Source organism: Petromyzon marinus, chromosome 46 (assembly GCF_048934315.1).
Source record: "Petromyzon marinus isolate PM22_M1 ecotype Great Lakes invasive population chromosome 46, UKy_Petmar_22M1.pri1.0, whole genome shotgun sequence".
In the NCBI taxonomy this organism is placed as follows: domain Eukaryota; kingdom Metazoa; phylum Chordata; class Hyperoartia; order Petromyzontiformes; family Petromyzontidae; genus Petromyzon; species Petromyzon marinus.
This window is the reverse complement of record NC_133712.1, coordinates 12,076,348-12,098,735: the sequence shown is the minus strand read 5'-3', so window position 1 is coordinate 12,098,735 and position 22,388 is coordinate 12,076,348. Positions and strand designations below refer to the sequence as shown.

Sequence of the window (22,388 nt, the reverse complement as noted above, 5' to 3'; positions counted from 1 at the left end):
ATGTGGGCGCACGTGGGCATGACATGTGGGCACACGTGGGCATGGCATGTGGGCACACGTGGGCACGCGTGTGTGTGCTGTGGGTCTGAATCTGGGGAGCGGTAGCGCAGCAGCGAACCCGGTGTGGCCCGAGTTCAATTCCCGGCTGACGGCCGCCACCACCACCACCACCAGGGACGATTATCTGAACCGGTCCTGGGCCTCGCCTATGGTCGACTCCGCCCCGATTAGCACGGTTGGCTATGTACGGCGCGAAAGAAGTTCAACATTACATGCACACAAATGGTGCAGTGGTGCGTCAACATTCCCACGAGGGAGACAAAGGTGGATGGGCGTGGTGCTGGCCACTCACCCACCCCCTCGTGTGCCGTGCTGGTCTTCTTCGTAGGTGTTACTCGTAAGCAACACTTGCTCCAAAAGTATCTCGAGGCTATACGGGGGAGCGGGATATTTGTCTTGTGTGCGGTTGTCTGTATTATTTTAAAGAAAAATTCCACCTAAAAAAACCGCAAATTAAATAATCCTCACGAAAACCGCCCTAAACTGTACTGCGTAAACACACGGACAACAGACAACCGTTCTCTAAAGAAGTGAGGGGACTTGTTTAAATACTCCTGTAAATAACATAACATAAAACTCCACCTCTGCCTTTCCTTGCCAAAATTACAGTCTCTCTCTCTCTCTGCGCGTCTGTGTGAGAGTGAGAGAGAGCGCGAGTGTGTTTCTCCGTGAAAGAAAAGAGCTTCATAGCTCATCGGATCCCTCCGGTATAAATAAAGATTCTGAAAATAAAAAGTCCATCAAACGAGGCTCAGTCGCAGCCCTGCAATAGCTCGCTCGAGTCACCCCTAGTGATAGGGCACCACACTTACTAACATTCCCCCACCCAACCTTTAGTACTGCAGGTATTTTTGTTATTATTATTACACGATTTTTTATTAACTCACTCCGTTGTTGTTGTATCCTCAAATCTTACAACTCAATTTTTACACACTTCCAAATGTGGTATCGACTGCAAACTTGGTATACTTATGTCATACTGATGACAATACTATATTCTATCATTTACATTTTTTTAAATATATATATTTTTAAACATTATGTTATGTTTCGGCTTGGGTCTAATTGTCCACGCTCAACTGACATTGGCTGTAAATCACCACGGTCCCCTTACGTTGTGGCAAGCTTCGGGGCCACTTCCTGGATTCGTGGAGTTCTTCCATTACTAGTCCGGTACATTTCATTAAAGCGTGTGTTTTTTTAAAGTTGTTTAAATATTCCTTTTGTGGCCTACTCTCTCTCTAGCACAACAACGCTGAGCAGACGTCTTGGAAGAGGTGGGAGTTACCCACACTTTACCCCACCACACGTGACCTGCCCAATGACCCATTCGTACTGCTGGGTTGGACAGACATTGGATGGGGGGGATTTAAGAAACTTGCCCATTGTTTTGAATGTCGCGCCTGGAGATGGAATTTAACTGTTGCTGCTGCTAACCACGTGCTTGGCAAGATTTCAGTATCTCTCGTCTGCGAGTGTGTCCTCATGGGGAGTGGTGGCGCAGTGGTTAACCCACTGCGCCTACAAACCCGGATGGCCCGAGTTGACCTCCAGCTCACGGCCAACACCATTGACTTATGTCTGAACCGGTCCTGGGCTTCCCCCTACGTCTACTCGGCCTTCAAATTAATATCTGGGTGCGAGCGTGTAAACATCACAACTTGGGGAGACAAAGGCGGCCGGGAAAGCGTGGTGCTCGCCACCCAGCACACATCCCACACCTCCGTGTCAGCCTTCCAAGGTGCTCCAAAAGTGTGGTAAAAGCGGGCGGTGGGGGGGGGACACCTTTTATCTTTTGTGCGCGTTTGTGTATTCGTGTCTCTCTCCTACCTACGTGCCAGACACGCGTCTCAATAAGCAATATTTTTAAAATACTTTTTTTTTAAACACGCTTTAATGAAATGTACCGTACTAGTAATGGCAGAACTCCACGACTCCAGGAAGTGGCCCCGAAGCTTGCCACAACGTAAGGGCCCGTGGTGATTTACAGCCAACGTCAGTTGAGCAGTGGACAATTAGACCCAAGCCGAAACATAACATATAACAAATAATGTTTTAAAATGTGTTTTTAAAATGTTTTTTTTATGATAGAATATAGTATTGTCATCAGTATGACATAAATACACCAAGTTTGCAGTCGATACCACATTGTGAAGTGGGTTAAAAATTGAGTTAAAGATTTGAGGATACAATAACATACTCTTTGGTTCTATTCGGTAAAGTCACGTAGGTAAAAAATAAAACAACAAAAAACACGACGTTTCGGCCACAACACAAGCGCCCTTCATCAGGCGAAGGGACCAAGGCAGCTTGTGCTGTGGCCGAAACGTCGTATTTTTTTGTTGTTTTCTTTTTTACCTACGTGACTTTACCAAATAGAACCAAAGAGTATGGATCCTTGCAGTCACGAAAGCTTCAAATATAGACACAACAACAACAACAGAGTGAGTTAATAATAAAAAGCGTGCAATAATAAAAAGGCAAACGACCACTTTGTTGGGCACTGAATGAACGAGCTAAGAGCCAAGCCAGAAGGCATGGCGACATGGTCACGTGTGTTCACGGAATTGTAAAAAAAAAGAAATCATTCTTAACGAATGCATTGAATATAGGAATAGGTTTTACCCTTTTAACTGGCACAAAAACTGACACCTTTATTCAAGGCATCATGTTTGCAATAACCACTACACAAGCAGTCAAAATGCAAACAAAAAAGACAACTCTGATAATAATATGCACTGTCCTTGAATTTGATTGGTCCACACCCGAGACGGATTTTCTTAGAGCCTAGTCTCCATTGGTGTTGGACCAGAAGACGCCAAAAGGCATTGAAATTCTTGGTCCTTTCGGTAAAGTCACGTAGAAGGGAAACAAAATAATTAAAATATAAAACAATTAAATTCCCTTCTACGTGGTGACTTTACCGAAAGAACCAAGAATATGAATCCCCGCAGTCACGAAAGCTTCAAATCAAAATTTAGAATGCATTCAACTCGCACTGCCTAACAAGAAGACATTCAACGCGTTCGTCAACGACACTGTAGCCTTTACGCAACGTTTCAGGCAATGGCCCTTCTTCACAGCACATCGAGAGGCCTTCTGTGAAGGAGCCATTGCCCAAAACGTCGCCGCTAATGTACTTTTTCTGCATTTTAAGGCAACAAAACAGTGTTGTTATTGACCTGTGTGGAAAGTTGTTGTTATTATTTGTACACCACTACCAACGCTGCAGCAGCACAACCACCAAGATGTTTGTGTGTGTTTAGTTTGTTGTCCTTCCCCGCACCTCAGATTAGTACGGTTGGCTACGTACGGTGCAAAAGAAGTTCAACATGCATACGCATACAAGGGGATCCGCTGAACAGCACAGACATCGTTTGGCTTCACATTAATATCGCAGGACAATGGGACAAGTGCGTAACGCTCGTGGAAAAGGGTACGACACGGAATAACGTGTGCGTTCTATTCCAGCGCAATGATGGCAGCAGCATGGTATCCATCCAGTAGCTACAATGCCAATGTCGTCGTAGGTCTGCTGCTGGCCACGACGAAGAGGGCTTCAGGAGTTATACGAGTTTTGTGCCGTTTTGCTGTTTCCTCCCCCTCCGACCGTTGAGGGAGCGCAGACCCAGATGGTGTACGATAGGTAGTTAGTGTGGAGTTTGCGAAGAAGCGTGGGTCAGAGAACACGTGGGTCCAGAGAACACGTGAGTCCAGAGAACACGTGGGTCCAGAGAACACGTGGGTCATAGAACACGTGGGTCCAGAGAACACACGTGGGTCAGAGAACACACGTGGGTCCAGAGAACACGTGGGTCAGAGAACACGTGGGGTCAGAGAACACGTGGGTCAGAGAACACATGCAAGTTGGCGAGACATCATATTGACGGGTAAGAAAAGTAAATGGACTTGAGGATGATGATGATGATGATGATACGGAGTCTCAAGGTTCTTAAGTACTGGTACATTGGGATGTATGACCAACGCCATGAATGAGTGTTTGATTAAAAAAATCAAGTATGGATGCATTACAGTAACATTTTTTAAAATCAAATATCATGTTAATGCACATCAACACACTTCGTGACGTTATAAATTGTTCATAAATTCCAGCCACGATCAATCCACTGCTGGATGAAGGCCTCCCCCACGCCACGTCGGTCATGGGGTGTTGTTGACCATACCTCACCACGCTGGCAAGTGCTAAAATACTGCACTGAGCACGCACTGGCGATAATGGCTCAAATACGGGGTGGAGCGGTGGCGCCGTGGTTAGCGAAACTCGGCGACCTGAGTTTTGAGTCCCAGGCCACGGCTAACATCAGTGGCGTGTGATCTCTAAAGCTGTCACGGGCTTTCCACCCCAGCCCCCAATGACCAGCGTGGTGAAGTATGGTCAAACAATCTTCCCCAGTGGGTTGGACAAAGAGGCTATATTCAGTATACAGTATCACATTACGGTACAGGCTGTATATAGAAATCCAGTATGGAACCATACTACGTCTGGCATTGTAAGTAGGTAATGCATTTGAGAAATTAACACGACTGACAGTGTCTGCTTAACCAAGCGGGGTATGGGGTGGTGCTGTTTAAAAACCCTGAACCCGTGGTGGAAATTCCACATTACCATGACGGGTTGGCACACAACTGCTGTTCCTACTCTTAAAAAAAAATATATTCCTAGCTTTAGCCACCGCGAGGAAATGCTGGCGAGATCGCATACCGATAATGCGACCCCTTTAACGTTATTAAATGTTAGTGTTCATTTATTGCCAGTAAATAAATAAAAATTCAACTCTGACCTCTCATCGCATCCGCAGCTGTCAGATCCGCTCCGCGTCAAAACGAGTAAAAATAATAATAATAAATCCAGCTCCGCGTTTTTTTTAAGCAACGGAAAACATTTTTTTTTTAAAACACACCCCCCCCCCACGCGCAACTTAAAACTAAACTCCCCCGTGCGACAAACTACAAACAAATAAAAGGCTCTTAAAATTTAAACAAAGATAGCGACCGAAAGCGGCAACCTTCGACGAAGCCCCTGCCGCCGCCTCTTGCTGCTCGCAGTCAACACGTGTCGCGCCTGTGACGTCATCGCCACGTGACGCCGGCAGGGAGGCGGCCATCTTGCTAAGGGACGCACTGCCGCCGTTTCCTTGGCGACGGCGCTTCGAATTTTTTTTTGTGTAAAAAAAATTGCTTTCACCCAGGGGGAATCCTATGAGCTGTAAAGCTCGTTATTTTTTTCGCTTTCACCCAGGGGGAATCTTATGAGCGGTAAATCTCTTTATTTATTGCTTTCGCCCAGGGGAATCACATGAGCTGTAAAGCTCTTTAATTCCCCCCCCCCCCCCCGACACATCTGTCTGTCCGCCTGATGACGCTTCTTGTAATTACTGGCGAAACGTCGTACTCGAATCGGGGGGGGGGGGCACGGGTTAAAACACACACAATAGAAGTGCCAAGTCTAGGAAAGGTAAAATTAAAAAAGATAACTACGTGTACAGTGAGGGAAAAAAAGTATTTGATCCCCTGCTGATTTTGCACGTTTGCCCACTGACAAAGGAATGATCAGTCTATCATTTTAATGGTAGTTTTATTTTAACAGTGACAGACAGAATAACAACAAAGAAATCCAGAAAAACGCATGTCAAAAATGTTATTAATTGATTTGCATTTTAATGAGGGAAATAAGTATTTGACCCCCTCTCAATCAGAAAGCTTTCTGGCTCCCAGGTGTCTTTTATACAGGTAACGAGCTGAGATTAGGAGCACACTCTTAAAGGGAGTGCTCCTAATCTCAGCTTGTTACCTGTATAAAAGACACTTGTCCACAGAAGCAATCAATCAATCAGATTCCAAACTCTCCACCATAGCCAAGACCAAAGAGCTCTCCAAGGATGTCAGGGACAAGATTGTAGACCTACACAAGGCTGGAATGGGCTACAAGACCATTGCCAAGCAGCTTGGTGAGAAGGTGACAACAGTTGGTGCGATTATTCGCAAATAGAAGAAACACAAAAGAACTGTCAATCTCCCTCGGCCTGGGGCTCCATGCAAGATCTCACCTCGTGGAGTTGCAATGATCATGAGAACGGTGAGGAATCAGCCCAGAACTACACGGGAGGATCTTGTCAATGATCTCAAGGCAGCTGGGACCATAGTCACCAAGAAAACAATTGGTAACACACTACGCCGTGAAGGACTAAAATAATGCAGCGCCCGCAGGGTCCCCCTGCTCAAGAAAGCACATATACATGCCCGTCTATAGTTTTCCAATGAACATCTGAATGATTCAGAGGACAACTGGGTGAAAGTGTTGTGGAGACCAAAATGGAGATCTTTGGCATCAACTCAACTCGCCGTGTTTGGGGGAGGAGGAATGCTGCCTATGACCCCAAGAACACCATCCCCACCGTCAAACATGGAGGTGGAAACATTATGCTTTGGGGGTGTTTTTCTGCGAAGGGGATAGGACAACTTCACCGCATCAAAGGGACGATGGATGGGGCCACGTACCGTCAAATCTTGGGTGAGAACCTCCTTCCCTCAGCCAGGGCATTGAAAATGGGTCGTGGATGGGTATTCCACCATGACAATGACCCAAAACACATGGCCAAGGCAACAAAGGAGTGGCTCAAGAAGAAGCACATTAAGGTCCTGGAGTGGCCTAGCCAGTCTCCAGACCTTAATCCCATAGAACATCTTTCGAGGGAGCTGAAGGTTCGACTTGCCAAACGTCAGCCTCGAAACCTTAATGACTTGGAGAAGATCTGCAAAGAGTGGGACAAAATCCCTCCTGAGATGTGTGCAAACCTGGTTGTCAACTACAAGAAACGTCTGACCTCTGTGATTGCCAACAAGGGTTTTGACACCAAGTACTAAGCCATGTTTTGCAGAGGGGTCAAATACTTATTTCCCCATTAAAATGCAAATAAATTTATAACATTTTTGACATGCATTTTTCTGGATTTTGTTGTTATTCTGTCTCTCACTGTTCAAATAAACCTACCATTAAAATTATAGACTGATAATTTCTTTGTCAGTGGGCAAATGTACAAAAGCAGCAGGGGATCAAATACTTTTTTCCCTCACTGTAATATTTAGACTGCAGGAGAAATCTGATGAGCTATTAAGCTCTTTCTCACCCCCCCCCACCTCCCCACAGATGTCCAGTCAGGGGGCACGGGGTCAGAACATTTACAACAATACACAGCACAAGTGCAAAGTATATTAAGGGTAATCAAAAAGCTTTCTTAAAATACCTACAAATAATACTCAACTATTTATTATTTTACCAGGTGAAGCCCCCTGAGCTATTAGCTTCTTTTTCACAATCACCCTGGCCACGAATGACAGCTCAAGGAAGTGACTCATCGCGTGGAACTTTACAGCGGCCAAATAATATAAATTGTTTAAATTAAAGTTACCATGAGCACCGTATCAATAAACGACACCATGTGAGCTTACACCCTCCCAGCACTCACCCTGACCCTAACTCACTACCAAGTCACTCGCTCACCTACACGTAGTCCACCTCCTTATGACTCTCCTCCTCGCTATGACCTTCATGGTGACTGTTCCATACCTGTCAACCCACTTATGCTCTAGAGGAGTTGTACACCCCTAGCTGCCACTGCTATTCAGTGGCCTAAAATATAAAAAAAATGTTTCGCTCCGGATGACCGCTGCAAAGTATTATCTGTATTTTGATTTAGTGTGCTGATCTTAAAGGTGCATTGAAAAATGTGACACTCCGACTGATGCTCCTGTTGTTTGTGGAGTGACTCATGCAGCCAGCTGTGGCTCTAGGGTTTGGTGTTACATGTTATTTATGCAGTTTATTGTTAAAAATTCGGTCACAGTTCCTATGATCACTGTTACATTGCATTTATGGCTTTATTTTGGTGACTTATAAAAGTTTTTTGGTTTGGCCATGTTTCTGTTTATTGTAGTACGGAGTTAGACTGATGGCCTTAATCTAAGTTTTCTTGTTGTTGTTTGACTTGCATCCCACTGGGATTTTTGCACACAGCGTTGGTGTACGGTGCTATTTCAGGAATATTTTGATGTTTTTTTTCATGGATTTTCTGTTTGCACATGCACAAAGTCACTTTAAGATGTTTTCTTGTTCATGTTTTTTTGTTTGTTGCGGTTGCACCCGATTCAAGAGCCGAATGGCTCACAGGGCTATACCAAATAAATGAAACTATGAAAACTATTAAACTATACACTGCACTACTACACACCTGTCAACCCACTTATCAGTGCCCTTACATTATTACAGACAAATGCAGATCTTACTGGTCACCCCGTGCCCTTATGAATCCCAAAGTTCATCCTATACACTACACTATACACTGCACTACTACATATCCTGTCAACCCCCTTATCAGTGCCCTTACATTATTACAGACCAATGCAGATCTTACTGGTCACCCCGTGCCCTTATAAATCTCAACATTCATCCTATACACTATACAACAACCGCCATTCGCCACTAAGTGGCGGTGACGTCACCACGACGCTTGTGCCACGCCATGTGCACCTTGAGGCCACGTGAAGTGTCGAACGCCCGCTGGCAGGAGGTCACTGGGCAGACCCAAGTGCCACGGGTCGACTGACTAAGATGACTGAGATGACTGGCCGATGCACCACCTGTGCCCCCCACTGTGCCAACCTGCTGTGTTTTAGCCACCCGACGCTCCGCTCGTTGTTGTGAGCGTCGCTCCTCCGCCCTCCGTTGTTGTTGGAGGGCGACTGCCTCCAACTGCCCAGTAGCGTCCTTCAAGAGCTTCCTCCACAGAGGCCGATCTTGACACCGCTGGTACCAGTCATCGGCAAGTCCACTCAGCTCCACGTCCTCCTGTACCACATCACTCCATCTCTTCTCTAGTCCGTGCCGCGCCTGTTTAGCCCCCTAGATCCGGCCGAACAAAAGCTGTTTCGGCATGCGGTGGCTGGGCATGCGGGCTACATGACCCAGCCAACGCAGTTCAGTTCATTTATTTGGTATAGCCCTGTGAGCCATTCGGCTCTTGAATCGGGTGCAACCACAACAAACAAAAAAACTAAAATACGAACAAGAAAAACATCTTAAAGTGACTACGTGACTGTGCAAACAGAAAATCCATGAAAAAAAACCAGCAAAAATATTCCTGAAAAAAACACCGTACACCAACGCTGTGTGCAAAAAATCCCAATGGGATGCAAGTCAAACAACAACCACAAGAAAACTTAGATTAAGGCCGTCAGTCTAACTCCGTACTACAACAAAACAAACATGTCCAAACCAAAAAACTTTTCGAAATCACCAAAAAATAAAACCATTATTGCAACGTAACAGTGATGGACCGAATTTTTACAATAAACTACATAAATAACATGTAACACCAAATCCTAGAGCCATAGCTGGCTGTATGAGTTACTCGACAACAACAGAAGCATCAGTCGGAGTATCAAATGTTTCAATGCACCTTTAAGATCAGCATGCTAAATCAAAATACAGATAATACTTTGCAGCGTCATCCGGAGCGAAACATTTTATTTTATTTTACGCCAATGAATAGCAGTGGCAGCTAGGGGTGTACAACTCCTCTAGAGCAGTTTTGAGAGAAGATCTCATTGGTAGCGATTCAAGTTGCAGGTTATTGGCAATAGCATTCCAGACCCTGGGGGCATCAATAGCAAAGGCCCTTCCTCCAGTTTTTGTATGGCAATGGGGAATGTGAAGTTGGCAAATGAGCGAAGACCTGAGGTCAAATTTGTTCTTTGAAACAGAAAGGAGATCCAGCAGGTAGTCTGCGGATTTTTTTGTAAGTACATCGTGAATAAATAAGATCTGGTGCACAATCCGTCGAACATTAAGAGATGTTAAGTTTGACCCAATGTAGAGATCACAGTGGTGAGTCCTATATGGGCAGTTCAATATAAATCTTAAGGCCGAGTGATAGATGGAATCAAGCTTCTTCAGTACAGTAATTGGGGCTGATTTATACACGATGTCACAGTAGTCAAGTAGAGGCAGTATGGTAGCTTTTATCAATTCCAAACGGAACATTGGGGGGAAGCAGTGCTTGTGTCGATACAGAAAACCAATTTTTATTTTTGTCTTTTTACCAATATAATCAATGTGATCTTCAAAATTCAGTTTTGAATCCAGGATAACCCCAAGATACTTATAGATCTTGACTTGCTCTATTTCATAATTCTTTAAGGAATGTAATTGGGGAAAAATAACTTCCTGCTATAGTCCTAGTGAGAAGCATAGCACCTTGGTTTTGGAGGTATTCAGGACTAGTTTAAGAGCAACTAGCTGATGTTGTAGTTTGTTGAAATCACCCTGTAGCTTAGCAATCACGTCATCACGGTCGTACGCCGTATGGATCTGAAAACTCAATTTCCCTGCACAATAATACGGAGTAAACCGTATGGGTTGACACGGTATGCTTTTTTCCATTACGTATAGAACTATGTTGAACTTATTTCGCACCGTACGCAGCCAACCGCCCTAATCCGATGTGCTGGGGCAAGGACGCCAAACTAAACGCAAAAAAGTAAGCTGCACTAAAGAAATTAGTTTCCAATATAGATAACAGCAGCAGCCACTCGCCATTAAGTGGCGGTGCTTGTGCCAGGCTAGGTGCACTTTGACGCCGTCACGTTCGCTGCTCAGCCCCAATTACTGTACTGAAGAAGCTTGATTCCATCTATCACTCGGCCTTAAGATTTACATTGAACTGCCCATATAGGACTCACCACTGTGATCTCTACATTGGGTCAAACTTAACATCTCTTAATGTTCGACGGATTGTGCACCAGATCTTATTTATTCACGATGTACTTACAAAAAAATCCGCAGACTACCTGCTGGATCTCCTTTCTGCTTCAAAGAACAAATTTGACCTCAGGTCTTCGCTCATTTGCCAACTTCACATTCCCTATTGCCATACAAAAACTGGAGGAAGGGCCTTTGCTATTGATGCCCCCAGGGTCTGGAATGCTATTGCCAATAACCTGCAACTTGAATCGCTACCAATGAAATCTTCTCTCAAAACTGCTCCAGAGGATATTCTTAGCTCTTTCGGTAAAGTCACGTTGAAGGGAAAGAGCTAAGAATATGAATTACTGCGGTCACGAATGCTCTAGAGGAGTTGTACACCCCTAGCTGCCACTGCTATTCATTGGCGTAAAATAAAATAAAATGTTTCGCTCCGGATGACGCTGCAAAGTATTATCTGTATTTTGATTTAGCGTGCTGATCTTAAAGGTGCATTGAAAAATTTGATACTCCGACCGATGCTTCTGTTGTTGTGGAGTAACTCATGCAGCCAGCTATGGCTCTAGGATTTGGTGTTACATGTTATTTATGTAGTTTATTATAAAAATTCGGTCACAGTCCTTGTGATCACTATTACGTTGCAATTATGGCTTTATTTTTTTATTTGGAAAACGTTTTTTGGTTTGGACATGTTTGTTTTGTTGTAGTACGGAGTTAGACTGATGGCTTAATCTAAGTTTTTGTGGTTGTTGTTGTTTGACTTGCATCCCACTGGGATTTTTTGCACACAGCGTTGGTGTACGGTGCTTTTTTCAGGAATATTTTTGCTGTTTTTTTCCATGGATTTTCTGTTTGCACAGTCACATAGTCATTTCAAGATGTTTTTCTTGTTCGTGTTTTTGTTTTTTTGTTTGTTGTGGTTGCACCCGATTCAAGAGCCGAATGGCTCACAGGGCTATACCAAAATAAACTGAACTGAACTCACTCACCCAGTCACTCACCCACCCTCCCACTCACTCACCCACTCATTCACTCAACTCACTCACCTACCCATTCACCCACTTACTCACTTCACCCACTCACTTACCCATTCACTCACTCATTCACTCACTCACTCACCCACTCACTCATTAATTCACTCAACTCACTCACTCACCCACTCATTCACTCACCCACTCACTCACCCACCCACTCACTCACCCATTCACCCACTCACTCTCCCACTCACTCACTCACCCACCCACTAATTCATTCACTCAACTCACTCACCCACCCATTCACCCACTCACTCACTTCACCCACTCACTTACCCATTCACTCACTCATTCACCCACTCACTCACTCATTCATTCACTCAACTCACTCACTCATCCACTCACTCATCAATTCACTCAACTCACTCACTCATTCACTCACCCAACTCACTCACCCACCCAGTCACTCTCCCAGTCACTCTCCCAGTCACTCTCCCAGTCACTCTCCCACTCACTCATTCACTCTCCCACTCACTCACTCACCCACTCACGCACCCACTCACTCACCCATTCACCCACTTACTCACCCACCCACTCACTCACCCACTCACTCATTAATTCACTCAACTCACCCATTCACCCACCTATTCACCCACTCACTCTCCCACTCACTCTCCCACTCACTCACCCATTCACTCATTAATTCACTCAACTCACTCACTCACCCACCCACTCACTTCACCCACTCACTTACCCATTCACTCACTCATTCACCCACTCACTCACCCACTCACTCATTCACTCACCCACTCACTCACCCACTCACTCACCCACTTACTCACCCACCCACTCACTCACCCAGTCACTCACCCATTCACCCACTCACTCACCCATTCACTCACCCACTCTCCCACTCACTCACCCACTCACTAATTCATTCACTCAAATCACACACTCATTCACTCCCCCAACTCACTCACTCACTCACCCACTCATTCATTCACTCACCCACTTACTCACCCACTCATCCACTCACTCACTCATTAATTCACTCAACTCACTCACCCACTCATTCACTCACCCACTCACTCACCCACTCACTCATTAATTCACTCAACTCACTCACTCACCCACTCATTCACTCACCCACTCACTCACCCACTCACTCACCCATTCACCCACTCACTCTCCCACTCACTCACCTACCCACTAATTCATTCACTCAACTCACTCACCCACCCATTCACCCACTCACTCACTTACCCATTCACTTACCCATTCACTCACTCATTCACCCACTCACTCATTCACTCACCCAACTCACTCACCCACCCACTCATTCACTCACCCATTCACCCACCCACTCACTGACTCATTAATTCACTCAACTCACTCACTCACCCACTCACTCACTCACCCACTCACTCTCCCACTCACTCTCCCACTCACTCTCCCACTCACTCTCCCACTCATTCTCCCACTCACTCTCCCACTTACTCACCCATTCACTCTCTCACTCACTCACTCACCCACTCCCTTACCCATTCACTCACCCACTCACTCATTAATTCACTCAACTCACTCACTCACCCAACTCACTCACCCACCCACTCATTCATTCACTCACCCACTCATCCACTTACTCACCCACCCACTCACTCACCCACTCACTCATTAATTCACTCAACTCACCCATTCACCCACTCACTCTCCCACTCACTCTCCCACTCACTCTCCCACTCACTCTCCCATTCACTCTCCCATTCACTCTCCCACTCACTCACCCATTCACTCATTAATTCACTCAACTCACTCACTCACCCACCCACTCACTTCACCCACTCACTTACCCATTCACTCACTCATTCATTCACTCACCCACTCACTCACCCATTCACCCACTTACTCACCCACCCACTCACTCACCCATTCACCCACTCACTCACCCATTCACTCACCCACTCTCCCACTCACTCACCCACTCACTCATTCATTCACTCAAATCACCCACTCATTCACTCCCCCAACTCACTCACTCACCCACTCATTCATTCACTCACCCACTTACTCACCCACTCATCCACTCACTCACTCATTAATTCACTCAACTCACTCACTCACCCACTCATTCACTCACCCACTCACTCACCCATTCACCCACTCACTCTCCCACTCACTCACCCACCCACTAATTCATTCACTCAACTCACTCACCCACCCATTCACCCACTCACTCACTTCACCCACTCACTTACCCATTCACTTACCCATTCACTCACTCATTCACCCACTCACTCATTCACTCACCCAACTCACTCACCCACCCACTCATTCACTCACCCACTCACTGACTCATTAATTCACTCAACTCACTCACTCACCCACTCACTCACCCACTCACTCTCCCACTCACTCTCCCACTCATTCTCCCACTCACTCTCCCACTTACTCACCCATTCACTCTCCCACTCACTCACTCACCCACTCACCCATTCACTCTCCCACTCACTTACCCATTCACTCACTCACTCATTCACCCACTCACTCACCCACTCACTCATTAATTCACTCAACTCACTCACTCACCCAACTCACTCACCCACCCACTCATTCATTCACTCACCCACTCACTCACCCACTCACTCATTAATTCACTCAACTCACCCATTCACCCACTCACTCTCCCACTCACTCTCCCACTCACTCACCCATTCACTCATTAATTCACTCAACTCACTCACCCACCCACCCACTTCACCCACTCACTTACCCATTCACTCACTCATTCACCTACTCACTCATCTCACCCACTCATTCACTCATCCAACTCACTCACCCACTCATTAATTCACTCACCCACTTACTCACCCACCCACTCATCAACTCACTCACCCACTCACTCATTAATTCACTCAACTCACTCACTCATTCACTCACCCAACTCACTTACCCACTCATTCATTCACCCACTCACTCACCCAACTCACTCACTCATTCACCCACTCACTCACTTCACCCACTCCCTTACCTATTCACTCACTCACTCATGCACTCACTCACTCACTCATCCACTCACTCACCCATTCACTCATTAATTCACTCACCCACCCACCTCACTCACCCACTCACTCACCTACCCACCCACCCACCTCACTCACCCATTCACTCACCTACCCACCCACCCACCTCACTCACCCACCCACCTCACTCACCCACTGACTCTTCAGGTCACAACACACCTCCCGCTGCCTCTTCCATCGCACTGCATCCCACTCTTCCAATAAGAACCTTGCTCAATGTCAAACTTCTGACACTCTTCCATCATCAACGGTGCTGTTTGTTGCTGGCCGTTTGGCGCATGGGGGGGGGGGTAACATCCCCACCCAAGATGGCGCGCTACAGCGAAAAGTAAACAAATTAAGTTTTGGTAATTAGCAGATAACAATTTTAAAACTGGTCATAAGAAGTATTTAAAAAAACCAGAAACGTGTAAATTCTTAGCAGCCTTTGCGAACACCGCTCGACTGGCCTCGCTAATCCACGTGCTGTGAAGAAGGCCCATTGACCGAAACGTCGCCTGTTATATATTCCCCCACCGCCCCTCTCTTTTAAGGCCACACACAAACACAGTTGTTGTTGTTGACAAGCAAGCCGGCAAGGTAGTCGCGTTTCGCGCGCCATAACTGCTCAACGCAAACAAATTCGATTACTATAAAATACCAATTTAGTTTTGGCAGAGCGGATAAACACGGAGCGCCGCGGCCAATCCGCGCTGGGAAATCCAAAGCGCGGTGACGTCACCGCCAGCTACCCCCCTCCCTCCCCCAGGCCCCCGCCACACACAAAAAAACAAAACCCGGAGCGGATCGCAAAGCGATCCCGGGGCGGCAATACAAAAAAAAGTGGCCACGGATTCACGGCGGCGACAGTTGCCAGCGACAAAGTCGCAAAAGACACACACGGGGTGGCAAAGTGGAACTTCTTTTTTTTTCCCTTAGTTTAAAATAAAAAGAAATCGTCGCGACTCGAACTTTACCTCTTAAGACGGGGACCCCCCTCCCCTCCTCCTTGAGTCGCTGTTGTAGACGAACGGCGGCTGTTGAAGCCCGCGCGCTTGCTTCGATTTCCTCGCGACTACACAACAACACAACACCACAACAACAACACACCGCACTTAGTAGCTCGGTTGACTTCAACTCCTCGGTACTTTCACACTCGACGCTCTTTACTTCAAAAAAAAACTCCTCGCTCCACTTTCCACACTCCGCGTTACAACAAAAAAATAAAATAAGCCCTTTACTTACTCTCGAACGCAGGGGGTGAAAACTATCCCGCCCTGTAACAGATAACGTTTAAAAAAAAAGCAGCGGCGATGCGAGGGAAATGAGAGACGGAGCAAGGAAAGGAAATTTCAAAGTACGTACACAACGAGAATGAGAAAATAAAACAAAACTGCCAGCCGACTGCGTTGTTTGGTCTCGCTCCGGCGGAGGGATACTTATTGTTGTTTTTGTGAGTGGTGCGGTCGTGACGTCACCGCAGCCCCGGCTACTCTGTAAACAAAAGGGGGGCGCGTGACGCGTAAACAACGCGCATGTAGACACACACAGTGGAGATACACACACGTGTTAACACACACACATACACAGTGGCGATACACACACTGGAGATACACACACACACTGTGGTGATACACACACACACTGTGGTGATACACACACACACTGTGGTGATACACACACACACTGTGGTGATACACACACACACTGTGGTGACACACACACACACACTGTGGTGATACACACACACACTGTGGTGATACACACACACACTGTGGTGATACACACACACACTGTGGTGATACACACACACACTGTGGTGATACACACACACAGTGGTGATACACACACACAGTGGTGATACACACACACAGTGGTGATACACACACACTGTGGTGATACACACACACACTGTGGTGATACACACACACTGTGGTGATACACACACACACAGTGGTGATACACACACACACAGTGGTGATACACACACACACAGTGGTGATACACACACACAGTGGTGATACACACACACTGTGGTGATACACACACACTGTGGTGATACACACTGTGGTGATACACACACACAGTGGTGATACACACACACACTGTGGTGATACACACTGTGGTGATACACACACACACACAGTGGTGATACACACACACTGTGGTGATACACACACACTGTGGTGATACACACTGTGGTGATACACACACACAGTGGTGATACACACACACACTGTGGTGATACACACTGTGGTGATACACACACACACACTGTGGTGACACACACACACTGTGGTGATACACACACACTGTGGAGATACACACACACGTGTGTTAACACACACACACTGTGGAGATACACACACACTGTGGTGATACACACACAGTGGTGATACACACACACACAGTGGTGATACACACACACACTGTGGTGATACACACACACACACATGTGTTAACACACACAGTGGTGATACACACACACACACAGTGGTGATACATACACACACTGTGGAGATACACACACGTGTTAACACACACACACAGTGGTGATACACACAGTGGTGATACATACACACACTGTGGAGATACACACACTGTGGTGATACACACACTGGTGATACACACACACTGGTGATACACACACACACACAGTGGTGATGCACACACACACACACGTGTGTTAACACACACTGGTGATACACACACACGTGTGTTAACACACACACACTGTGGAGATACACACACACTGGTGAGATACACACACTGTGGTGATACACACACACGTGTGTTAACACACACACACTGGTGAGATACACGCACGTGTGTTAACACACACTGTGGTGATACACACACACGTGTATTAACACACACACACATACTGTGGTGATACACACACACGTGTGTTAACACACACTGTAGTGAGATACACACACACACACACTGGTGAGATACACACACACTGTGGAGATACACACGTGTGTTAACATACACACTGGAGATACACACACACGTGTGTTAACACATACACTGTTGAGACATACATACACGTGTGATAACATCCATACACAACATAGATATATACACAGGTCTGTTAACATACACTATTGAGCTTTCAGACACGCGTGTTAACATACATGCACGTACTACTGAGATAACCATACACGCGTGTTAACATACACACTCTTGACATATCAGAATCTTTAATAATCCTGGAGAAATCCGAAAAGCTACGAAGCTCCTTTTCACAGATGTCCATATGAACAACATACGTGTATGTACAGCCGCCACACAAGACAAAAGTCCCCCGTATAGCCTTCACAGACTGTCGGGGCAAGTGGCGTTTTAACGAGTAGCAGCACCACCGGTGATGGGCGAGTGGTCAGCACCACGCACGGCCGTCTTTGCCTTCCTCATTGGCCATGTTCGTTTGTTACGCACCGCACACAGAGATATAGAGCACTCAATTTGGGGCTGAGTCGACCTAGGGGAGGGCCACTGACCCCCTGGTTTGTTGGTGGTGGCCGTGAGCGGGAATCGAACTGAGCTCAATGCCATCGCTCCATCAGACGCGTTTCCGTCTGTCGTCAATTCAAGTTGGAACAACACAAATCTGAATTTGCCACGTGCGTTTTGTTTGATGCGTCCGGATGACATTGGTAGGGGATTTACCAAGTTGCACTTTGATACATCTATTAATGGTATTTATTGTTATTGGGCTGCCAAACCCCGTCGGTGTCACGGTGACCTTTCACTTTACACAAAGACAAAGATCCCCCGTACAGCCTTGACAGACAATGCAGATTGTTGGGGGCAAGTGCTGTTAGCGAGCAGCACCTATGAAGGTCGGAACGGCAGACGAGGGGGTGGGGTGGCCAGCACCACGCCCGACCGCCTTTGTCTCCCCCAGTGGCGATGTTCACACACCAGGCACTCATTTGAGGCTGAGTCGACCTAGGGGAGACCGTGAGGGGGAATCGAACCCGGGTGGTCAGGTTCGTAGCGCAGTAACCGCTCCCCACTTTGCACACACACACACACACGTGTATTCATACTTTGTCGACGTTGTGAATGTATGTATTATTCGCTTAATCGCTGCAAAATAAAATAAAACAATCATATACACAGTGGCATGGCAATCCACTGCTGGATGAATGCCTCCACTCCCGTGTTCTGACAGACAATGAAAACCCCAATCCCACCACTCCCGTGTTCTGACAGACACGGGAGTGGTGGGATTGGGGGTTTTTGTGCCATACTTCACCACAATGGTCACTGCGGGTTGGTGAAGTTTGAGGGGGGGGGGGGGGTGCAGAGAAGAGCAACCACCGGTCTTGCTGTGCTACCCTTTGCCGCCCACAGCAGCCTGAAGCAGCTGTCTCTCGCACGTGACGGGGGTCGCACATGCCAAGCACTGTCCACAATCACAATGTTTGTTTTATTTGTTACTATTTTATTGTTTATAATACCACCAGGTAAGATCCCTCTATAGCTCACTGAGTTATATAGGGGGCTATCCTTTTTTTTTCAGAAGCGACTTGGCTACCTACTAAACCACCACCCACCCACCAACCCACTACCCATCCACCAACCACCCACCCACCAAGCCACCCACCAACCCACCACTCACCCACCACCCAAGCACCAACCACCCACTACCCACCCACCACCAACCACCCACCAACCCACCCACCCACCACCCACAAACCCACCACCCACCCACCACCCACCAACCCACCACCGACCCACCAACCCACCAACCCACCACCCATCACCCACCCACCAACCCAGCACCCACCGCTCCACTCTGGAATTCCCATCGTCCCATCATTATCATCATCGCCATCGCCTCTCATCCCGAGCCCTGAACAACGATCAACCTCGCTCAGCTGCAATGTCCCTGTTCCTCCTCTCTCATCCGCTCCAACGTTGATCCCTCGTGCTGTGCCTGTGGTCGGTCCCCACCACTTTTAGGGGCCCTAAAACACAATCCGACCTTTACGACCTTTTCCGAGATGTCGTGGATCGGGGCCCTCGTCTAGCAGTGGATTAACAAACCCTGGGCCACGTGGGCCTGCACACCCCGGGGGTAAATCGCACGACTACCCCGTCGGCTGCATGCGCAAACACAAACATCCCCGTACACAATGGGGCCTCTGTTTTTTATTTTTGTTTACCGAAGATAAGCATCCGCTGAAGGCACAACACGGCAAAAACACAAACTAGGGGTGGGACCGGGCCGGAATGAGCTGGTTGGTGGTGATTTTGTTTGATGGTCGGAATGAAGAATCTGAGCCAGACGGCCCCGTTTGGTCTCAGGGTTTGCGTGTGTAGCTAGCGGCGGGAAGTGGTATATTGAAACTGGTGGAGGACAATCTGTTTCAAAATGCATATATATTATAAATCAGAGAATGTTCGCTTGCATGTTCACCACAAGCACGTGCGGTTAATGCAGACGCGATTCCTTGCAACACCTCTGCCAAAAAGTGTAAAACCAGTGCCGGATGAAGCTAGTGCGGGGCCTGTAAACATATGTTATAAAGGGGCCCTAAATAATAAATGAATAACCAATACATATTAAAACACAAATGTTTAACTTGCATAGTAAAGTTATTGTATTTTTCATTTGCTACACAGCCAGACAATACGACAAATCGCTAACTTTAAACACCCAGTCGTTCATAAAAGTCGAAGGCGGTATAGTACTATAGTAATAGAGCAAGTGCAGAATCACTGAACCGGAATTTACAGCTTGAAAGCGTTTAGCGCGGGGCCCTTGAAAGTGCGGGGCCCGTAGCTACTACACGTGTAGTAGTAGCTACTACTGCACGTGTAGTAGTAGCTACCACTACACGTGTAGTAGTAGCTACCACTACACGTGTAGTAGCAAAAGTAGCTACACATGTAGTACTTTTGATACTAGGATAATCCGGCACTGGGTAAGACCTCTTCTTATTTTTTTTGTATAAATCGATTGCAACTATTCAACTGTGTGTAGCTCTTTTTCACAAGCGACCTGGCCACATATGATAGCTCAACGAAGCGGCTCATCGTGTGGAAATGTATAGCAGTGAAATACTCCTAAACACATGTTCATCCTAAACGCGGAGGGGTGGGGGGGAGGGGAACCGGAGGACCAACGCAACCCCGAGAAGAGAGACACCGCAAACTCCAAATATACAGCAGCAGGCATCAGGGTCAGGATCGAACCCACGACCTTCTGTATACCACGCAGGGGAGTTAACATCTCCTAGCCACTGCGACGCGCTAACATTCGAACGGTGGGCAGGAGGACGCGTGGCTAGGAGGAACGTTCCGTGTGGTCCTACTGTGTGAGGGTTTTTCCCAAGCTCCAGTTCGCGCAGCCCTCCAACACCGCCACCACGCTTCGCCTTCTCCGCGCGTTTACCAATTTACTTCTCTCGTTCAAATACAAATGAACTCGCTCCACGCTACGCGCGCCCGATGATTGTTAAACACGTCGCACGTGACGCGCTAAGCAATTGACGATGTCTGCAACACGTGGAACACGTGCGCGCACACGCACACACACACACGTTGATCACGGTCACACACGCACGTTGATCACGGTCACACACGCACGTTGATCACGGTCACACACGCACGTTGATCAACGTGCGCGCACGCACGTTGATCACGCGCGCGCACGCACGCACGTTGATCACGCGAACGCATGTTGATCACGGTCACGCACGCACGTTGACCACGCGCACGCATGTTGATCACGGTCACGCACGCACGTTGATCACGGTCACGCACGCACGTTGATCACGGTCACGCACGCACGTTGACCACGCGAACGCATGTTGATCACGGTCACGCACGCACGTTGACCACGCGCACGCACGTTGATCACGCGCACGCACGCACGTTGAACAGGTGCACACACATACACGTGTTCCACGCGTACTCGCGGGGCAAGAAGAACCTGGCTTCGAATGCGGACTCGGGCACCTTTCTGCGTGTGGAGTTCTCCCACGTTCCTGCTTTGGGTTTGCTCCGGGTTCTGCGGTTTCCACTCATTGCTAAAACAACAACAACAAAACCCCCTACAGACTGTGACTTGGTGTTGACCAAAACCCACTTCCACGCTGAAACGATTACCTGCGAGTTCGTAACAAGTAACGCCGACACTGGCATTCACAATTCTGGCAAATCGCCCGCTGAAGCTGGTTGTGATCACCGGCGAAGCATCGTCCTCAGATTGTCAGAGTTGTGGGTTTACTCTCCGACACACCGATATGCCGAACTCGTCACTAATTAGCACGTTTTGTTTACGTGACAAACCCCCACTAATTGGCCGTGTAGGGTGGTGGTGGGTTCATGACACATTTATATTTACGCGATCATACCCCCCCCCTAAAACCCCCCTCCCTTTATTGTGAATAACATTGGACGCGAAAGCCTGACTACGTGTTAAGCTCATACCTGTCAACCCTGTATCAGTGCCCTACCTTATTACAGACCAATGCAGATCTTACTGGTCACCCC

At 47.3% G+C, this 22,388-nt stretch overlaps 1 protein-coding gene across 1 annotated transcript in view; it reads right to left on the bottom strand.

Annotated features, from left to right (window-relative positions):
* Positions 1-16,259, bottom strand: part of LOC116952230 (uncharacterized) — a 67,631-nt gene extending 51,372 nt beyond the window's left edge. Inside the window, exons 1-2 of the mRNA XM_032971397.2 lie at positions 16,239-16,259; positions 15,851-15,948 (exon numbers count right to left, since the gene is read on the bottom strand). The gene's annotated coding sequence lies outside the window, so the exon portion shown is untranslated. The remainder of the gene's footprint in view (positions 1-15,850; positions 15,949-16,238) is intronic.
* Positions 16,260-22,388: the final 6,129 nt, after the last annotated feature.